Genomic DNA, 8,599 nt, shown 5'->3' with positions numbered 1-8,599 from the left:
GGCATTGCAAAACCCCAAATGCAAAGCAAAGACGGAGGCTGCGATTTATACCTCACGGGCTGCAAGAGGCCCCGGGACAGAGCAGTCACCACAAAAGCAGAAGTTGTGACAGCAGCTGTAATGCCTCCACACCTGGGCTGTTCCTCGCTAACCCAGGGGGAGCCGGCGGGGTGCTGGCCGAGGGCGTGTCCGGCCTCCCATCTTATCTCCTCAGCAGCGGAGGTCCACCCGAGTGGGACGGGCCAGGGAAGAACAGGGACAGACCAACCTCTCCAGCTCTGCACACTGCCAGACGGAAGCAGCGCCAGATCCCAGGGCTGGAGGCTGGAGCCCGACAAATCCAGAGGGGGAAGGAGGCGCACATTGTTAACCCGGAGGGTAATTCATCACTGGAACAGCTCACCTGGAGCCTTGCCAGCCAGCCTGGCTGCTTTTCTAAGAGAGCCGCTCCAGCTCCCCCAGAGCGAGGTTCTCTGCCCCCTGCCCTGCCCTGCTGGCCTTCGACCTATCAACCTGGGAGGTCAGGCGCATTCGGCCGGTGGGCCCCGAACCAGAAACCCAGAATGGCAGGTCCCCGGCCACCATACTTAGCTCTTAGGTGGTGCCTTTCATCAGCAGGTCTCAAAGTGCTTTGCACAGGAGGTCATCCTCAGGTTACAGCTGGGAAAACTGAGGCACGGGATGGCAAAGTGACTTGGTCACCCAGCAAATGAGTGACAGAGCCCAGAACAGAACCCAAGTTGTTCACAGCCGAAGCCAGGGCTCTGTCCACTAGGCCACACTGCCCCCTAGCTAGTGGATAGGGAGGAAATAGCAGATGCTGGCACAGCCCCTGTCCTGTGTTGTATCCGGTGGCCAGAAGAAGTGAGAATCAAACGTGTTTCTAGGTGGTCGGTGACAAGCCAGGCTGCGGCCACCCCAGGGGTGTAGCAATCAGGGTGGAGGAGGGGAGTCTGATGAAATGGGATGGATCCAGCTGACCAGAGCCCAGGCACTTGCAGGAAATGGTAGCCAGGAAATCAGCGACACCCTCCCTGGGACGGCCCGTCCCGTTCAGCGCCCTGATGCTATTTCACAACACGACCCCGGGCAGCCACGGGGGCAGGCGAATGGCAGGCGAATGGCAGGCGAATGGCAGCAGCGGGTAGCGTTGCATGGCGCATGCCTGCCTTAGCAGAACGTGCATAATTGTCCCGTGGGCTGCCTCTGCCCCCGGACCTCCTGCAGTGCAACCAACTGAGATTCTTGTAGAGCAGAGACGGGCAAACTATGGCCCACGGGCCCCCGCGGGACCGTCCTGCCTGGCCCTTGAGCTCCCGGCCAGGGAGGCTCACCCCCGGCCCCTCCCCCGCAGCCTCAGCTTGCCGTGCCGCCAGCGCTCTGGGCGGCGGGGCTGCCAGTCCTGGTGCTCTGAGCGGCATGGTAAGGGGGCGGGGAGCGGGGGGGGTTGGATAAGGGGCAGGGGGTCCCGGGGGGCAGTCAGGGGACAGGGAGCAGGGGGCGGTTGGATAGGGCAGAAGTTCGGGGTCAGTCGGTCAGGGGTCAAGGAACAGGGGGAGTTGGATAGGCGTGGGAGTCCCAGGGGGCATGTCAGGGTGTGGATAGGGGTCGGGGTGATCAGGGGACAGGGAGCGGGGGGGTTGGATAGGGGGTGGAATCCCGGGGGGGCTGTCAGGGGGCGGGGGGTGTGGATAGGGGTCGGAGCGATCAGGGGACAGGGAGCAGGGGGGGTTGGATAGGGGGTGGGATCCCAGGGGCCTGTCAGGGGGCGGGGGCAGGGGTGTGGATAGGGGTCGAGGTGGTTAGGGGACAGGGAGCAGGGGGGGCTAGATAGGGGTTGGGATCCCGGGGGGGGCGGTTAGGGGCAGGAGGTCCTAGGAGGGGACGGTCAGGGGACAAGGAGCAGGGAGGGTTGAATGGGGGGGTGGGGTCCCGGGGTGGCGGTTAGGGGCAGGAGGTCCCGGGAGGGGGCGGTCAGGGGACAAGGAGCAGCGAGGGTTGGACAGGGGGTGGGATCCCGGGGGGGCGGTTAGGGGTGGGAGGTCCCGGGAGGGGGTGGTCAGGGGACAAGGAGCAGGGGGGGTTGGATAGGGGGTGGGATCCCGGGGGGGGCGGTTAGGGGTGGGAGGTCCCGGGAGGGGGTGGTCAGGGGACAAGGAGCAGGGGGCGTTGGATGGTGGGGGGATCCCAGGGCGACTGTCAGGGGGTGGGGAGGTGGATAGGGGTCGGGGCGATCAGGGGACAAGGAGCAGGGGGGGTTGGATGGGGGGTGGGATCCTGGGGGGGGCGGTTAGGGGTGGGAGGTCCCGGGAGGGGGCGGTCAGGGGACAAGGAGCAGGGGGGGTTGGATAGGGGGTGGGATCCCAGGGGGGGCGGTTAGGGGTGGGAGGTCCCGGGAGGGGGTGGTCAGGGGACAAGGAGCAGGGGGGGTTGGATAGGGGGTGGGATCCCGGGGCGACTGTCAGGGGGTGGGGAGGTGGATAGGGGTCGGGGCGGTCAGGGGACAGCAAGTGGGAGGGGGCGGATAGGGGGCAGGGGCCAGGCTGTTTGGGGAGGCACAGCCTTCCCTCCCCGGCCCTCCATACAGTTTCAGACCCTGATGTGGCCCTTGGGCCAAAAAGTTTGCCCCCCCCCCCCGGTGTAGGGGGTCCCTGGGGATTGAACCCGGGCCCGCTAATGCATGAGCCATCGGACTAATCCCTCGCCGGAACTGCTTGCGGAAGATTCATCTCCTCTGGGGGCCAGTCTCCAAGCGAGAAGTGTAACCCTCATGAACACACATGGCAGCTCCTGCTTTCAATGGGGGGGAGGGGCTGGGCAACTCTCCCAAGGACCCTGCAATTCTTTTTCTTCTCTTTTTCCCGGAGCTCCCTCTCTGGTGCTGCAGGGCCCGGCCCAGATCACCGTAGCCCCGGTGAGCGCTTGGCAGAGCCGAGCCTCTCCCGTGTGTGATGCCTCCACCCCTGCCCACGCACCGCGGGGGGAGCTGCCCAAGGCCCGTCCGTGCCGAGTGAGTCACAGAGTCTGTGGCCAGCCAGGACCACTGGGATCCTCCAGTTCAGTGGTGCCCGAACTCTTCCTTCTTCTTTGCCGTCTGAATTTGTCTAGCTTCAACCTCCAGCCAGTGGCTCATGTCAGGCCTTGTCTGCTAGACCGAGGAGCCCTCTGCTTTCAAATTTCAGTTCCCTGGAGGCATTTATAGACGGTGAAAAAGAGAAGTGACGTTCTCTGGGTTAAGCTAACTCGATGGAGCTCCGTCAGTCTGTCACTACGGGGCGGGTTTTCTAATCCTTTGGTCATTCTTGTGGCTCTTCTCTGCCCCCTCTCCAATTCACCAACCTCCTTCTTGAACTGTGGGCCCCAGAACGGGACACGGACTCCAGCAGCGTCGCACCAGGGTCGAATCCAGCGGTAATATAACCTCCCTCCTCCTGCTCAACATTGCCACTGTGCATGGGCGGCAGGTATCAAAGGCCAGGGGAGGCTAAGCCTCCCTGAACCCAGGCTGTGGCCCCGCCCACACTCTGCCCAAGGCCCCGCCCACACTCTGCCCAAGGCTCCGCCCACACTCTGTCCGAGGCCCCGCCCTCACTCCCCCTCTCCCCTGAAGCTGGCAGACTCAGGCTGCTCGGGCCAGTGCAGCTGGGGAGGCTGGGACCAGCTGGTGCAGCTAGGGCGGGCCGTCCGGGGCTCCTCCGGCTACAGGGGGGAGGGGAAAGGGGGCTCGGGGCTGTGGCCGCAGGGGGCGCTCGGGGCTCTGGTGGGCGGGGGCAGGGCCTTGAGTGGAAGGGCGTGGCCGGGGGGCTAGCCTCCCCAAGGGGTTCACTCTACTGTAATGAGATCGGACCCACTGCAGGCTGGAAGAGCGGGCGGCAGTGTGTCAATAGGCCTGAGGAAGCAGGGACGGATCTAGGCCCCTGTGACTCAGACACTTGCCTTTAGTCACGTGAGGCGCCCCCTTGGCTTGGTGACGCACCTGAGTCCCGATGGCAAAACCAGCCCCGGGGCTGATCCAAGAGGCGGCGTTCCTGGGCTCACGCCCAGCTGGTAACTCGGCTCAGTGCAGGATCCCCAGCACCCACCTCCCTCGGTTCCTACCATCTCCTCTGCTGGCCCACGCCCACGGCAAGCGCTCCGCGTGGAGATGTACCGCATCCGGATCGGTACAGCAGGGATCACCCCCGCAGCCGCTAGCTCTGAGGGCACAAGCCTCTGGCTAGCTCCACACCCGGCCCCGGGGGTGTCAAAATGAGACGGGCAGGGGGGATCTAGAGCCCAGCGTCTCCCAACCATCCCAAGGTTTGTTTGGTCTGATGGAGGGCGGGGGAGCCCAGGGGCCGGCCGGGGTTCACCAGTGAGTGCACGGCACTGGGCAGGACGCACTCAGACCCAGGGGAGTTGGGATCCTGCCGCCGCAGCCCAGAAAGGGAAACCAGGCGCCAGCACCGGCGCTGGCCCACCCCGGCGCAGCCTCGTCTGGACAGACTAAGGTCAATCCACCGGGGGAATGATTTAACGCCGCTTCTCCCTGCCCTTGCAATGAATGGGCTAGTTATTACATAGACCTGCCCTGAGTGCAGGGGACTGGACCAGAGCGGTGTGGGCAGGCGCCGGTCCCTGAGCTCTCCCTGGTGCAGTGTAGGAAGGGAGGAAGCCAGTCCCTGGTATCAAAGAGGTTGAGAAGCACTGGGCTAGATGCCCTGCTGAGGTCCCTTTCGGTCCCACACGGCTCTGATGTCTGAGATTCCAGCAGAGGGAGCCATTGCCTGACTTTATAGTGAAATTGCTGCAGAAATTGGTCTCTCCAAAGGCTCTGCCGCCCACGCCAGCGTCCAGCCCCAGCCCACAACTCAGGGGGCAGATCTGCAAATTCCAGGCTGGTTAGGTCCTGGCGATCTCCCTGTCTGTCCCTGGGTTTTCTCTCGAACCCGCCCTCCCCCACCCCCGGGAGGATCTATTCCCTTTCGGGACCCCTGAAGCAGCGGGGAGGGGCTGCAGCACTTCGCCCTGCTGCGCGGCTACAGAGGAGAGGTGACCCCTGCGATGCGGTGGGCTGCTCTTGGGGTGAGGCGGGACTCCGGGGATCTGGACTGACCCCCTCTCCTCCACAGACTCTTGTGACCAATCACCTGATGGCTCACGTCCCATCCTTGTTCCTTCTGTTTGGGCTGTGAGCCCTCTGGGACTGGGACTGGCTCTTCCTATTATGTATGTGCAGCGCCTGGCGCAATCTCAGGGACCCTGATCTCCGCTGAGACCCCCAGGTGCTTTTGGAATAAATAATAAACTCCAGATAAGGACAGAGGGGCTCACCCTGGACTGATGCCTGGGTTCATGTATCAGGTGGAAAGGCCAGCATCTCCCTACCCAGACAGATCACAGGTTCCGTTACTTAAAACAGGAGCTTACATGGGGCGGCCCAGTTCTGCACCCATTGAAGTCAATCGCAAAATGCCCACTGACTTCCATAGGAGCAGGCTCTTACAGTAAAGGGTAGATACTGCATCAATGGCGGCAACCTCTGGGTATCATGCAGGAGACCAGACTAGCTGATCGTAGCGGTTTCTTCTGGCTTTGAAATCCTTGAACCAAAGGAAAGGCTCTCGTTGAATCCCATGGGCCCAGGGAGCAGAGAGAATCATAGAATCATAGAATATTAAGGTTGGAAGGGACCTCAGGAGGTATCTAGTCCAACCCCCTGCTCAAAGCAGGACCAATCCCCAGCTAAAACATCCCAGCCAGGGCTTTGTCAAGCCTGACCTTAAACACCTCTAAGGAAGGAGATTCCACCACCTCCCTAGGGAACCCATTCCAGTGCTTCACCACCCTCCTAGTGAAATAGTGTTTCCTAATATCCAACCTAGACCTCCCCCACTGCAACTTGAGACCATTGCTCCTTGTTCTGTCATCTGCCACCACTGAGAACAGTCTAGATCCATCCTCTTTGGAACCCCCCTTTCAGGTAGTTGAAAGCAGCTATCAAATCCCCCCTCATTCTATCAGAGCGCACCAGATTCCCACTGGTCACGAGTTTGAATTCTGCCTCTGCCACTGACTTGGCTGCCATGTTCAAACCCGGGAGCCCAAAGGTAGGCGCTGACGGGAACAATTTTCAAGGGCCAAAGTGACTTAGGGACCCAAAGTCCCATTTTGCAGAAGCACTCGGGAGTTTACATGACATTGAAGAGGGCGCTTTTGAACCTGGGCCTTAGCATCCAATTTTTAAAGCTATGTAAGTGAAAGCACCTGGCCAGTGTTCCCTTTAATTTTTCCCACCCATGTGCGAAATGAATGGTGTTATGTGCACCAATGTGGAGGTGACGTGTGACACGACCCTGTGTGACACAGCACCTCCATATCAGTGCACAGAACAACATTCATGTGGTGGGGGTGGGACCGAGGGGTTTGGAGTGTGGGGGGGGCTCAGGGCTGGGGCAGAGGGTTGGGGTGCAGGGGATGAGGGCTCCGGTTGGGGTGCGGGCTCTGGAGTGGGGCCAGGGATGAGGGGCTCAGGGCTGGGGCAGAGGGTTGGGGTGCAGGGGGGGGGAGTGAGGGCTCCAGCTGGGGGTGCGGGCTCTGGGGTGGAGCTAGGGATGAGGGATTCGGGGTGCAATGGGGCTCCCCGGGGCTATGGTGGGGAGAGAGGACTCTCCCCAGCTCTCTCTCCCCGCAGCAGCACCTGGGCTGGTGGGGGAGAGGCGCCTCTCCCTCGGCCGCAGCAGGTCCAGGCCAGGCTGGGGCGGGGCTGGGGCGGGGGTGCCTGTCCATCAGCTGCAGCAGGTCCAGGGCTTGGAGAGAGGCATCTCCCCCCACCACAGCCCTGAGTGCCTGTGCAGCACTTAATAGGCAGCTGTGCGGCCGTGCGGCCCCGCAGCTTACAGGGAACTTAGCCTCAGACGTCATTCTTCAGTGCGGTCACGGTGGCTGCATATGGCCTCCAGGGGCTCCGTGTCTGGCCACCGTGATTTGGGGGGGGCATGCGGCCACAAGCACTCCGGTCACTACAAAGAACTCGCGCGGGTGGCGATCGTGCTATTAATGGAGTTTCCAACCACCGTTGTACGTGAGCGGGCACTTCCCTTTCTCGAGAGCAAATACAGAACCAAACTCAGTGGCCAAAACCCTTAAGGCTGCCGGAAGAGAGACGCGCTGAACAAATTCCCTTTCCCGAACCTGGTGAAACAAACAGAAAGTTTGTTGATATTTACAACCACTTTGCTGCAAAAAAATGGGTCTGAGAGGTTTTGTTACAGCAAACTCGTTTGGAAATGGATCTAGTTCAGGACCAGCAGGTGGTTTTTGCAGTGTTGTAAGACCTATTATTCTTTACACTGAAAAGATTTATTCTTTAAAAACCTGGCTTTTCGGCTCTTTTGAGACCGCTCCTCAGAGCCCGGCGCTCTGTGTGCGGGGGAGGGATCTCAGTGGGAACTGGGTGTGTGACTCAGCTCCCAGCCCCTGCCAGCCCCGGGCTGGTTCCTCATTCTTGAAAAGAAACAAACCCTAAATCATATTGACGCTGCCCCTCCTGTTAGTTCTGCAGGCGTCTCCTGGCCCCACACCCTGTCCCCTGGGGGTGTCGGGTCCCTGATGGCCCGGCGACAGGTGTAATCTCAGTCATGTTTTCCTAAGGATCAGCAGTAACCTTCTCTGGAAACGGTGATACAAACCCATTCTCCAGTCTCCTCTCTGGGGTGGTGGGCCAGCTTGGCTAGCGTCCCTGATGCCATCTCAACTCTCTGAGTGCCCAGATCGAACACCGCTCGTCAATAGCAATGCTGGTTAATTACTACGGGTCACCCCTTTTTTGTTCAGAAACCTCCTCCCACCTCCAATGCTCTCCACGTGTTCTTTGCAGACTCAACACCAGTCTGGTAATGGGCCCTACAGCTGAGCAGACAAAGACCCAACAAGAGCCAGTGGCTGGGAGCCGGCGTGAGACAATTCAGACTGGAAACAAGGGGCAGGTCTCACAGGGCAACTGGCCCCTTTCTGCCTTCTAAACGCCCAGCTGGGAGTAACAAGGGATGATTGGCAAGGGAGCACCTGGACCTAATCAGAATTACCCAGGCTCAGTTAGAGAAGGGGCTGGGGAGAAGGCATTCCCGGGGGAGGGGAAGGGGACGTGAGCAGCCCATGAGACGTAACCAGGAGAGGGACCTTCCAGATAGACCCGAGGGGCATGCCTAGCAAAGAGTGGTGCGCTGTCGGGGGAAGGATGACAGCCGGCAGAGCACCCCGCAGACGCCCTGGCTGCAGAGGAGGAATTGAGTGTGCGCCGAGGCCAGTGACAAGCCATCACACTGCCTAGCCCAGAGGTGGAGGGGTCCCGGTGGAGCAGCGGGGTCTTGCTCTGCCTTTGTACTGCCCCTCTGCCGATCCGTTCTGTTAATAAAGGAGGGGTGCACTTTAGTACCCGGATGCCTGCTTAGCCTCCTTTATACTCTGGGGGAGGGGAAATCGAGGCAGGGCTCACCCAGGGTGCTACACCTGACTGCAGTGATGCCAATACAGATATTTTGAGGGGGGGATTCCAGTCTCCAGGAGGGACCCCGTTCTGGCCCCCGCTCATTGTCCCTCCCCACAGGGACTTCAAGTT

Source organism: Emys orbicularis, chromosome 11 (genome assembly GCF_028017835.1).
Source record: "Emys orbicularis isolate rEmyOrb1 chromosome 11, rEmyOrb1.hap1, whole genome shotgun sequence".
NCBI classification, from domain to species: domain Eukaryota; kingdom Metazoa; phylum Chordata; order Testudines; family Emydidae; genus Emys; species Emys orbicularis.
The sequence above is the reverse complement of the archived record's forward strand: the minus strand, read 5'-3'. Positions refer to the sequence as shown.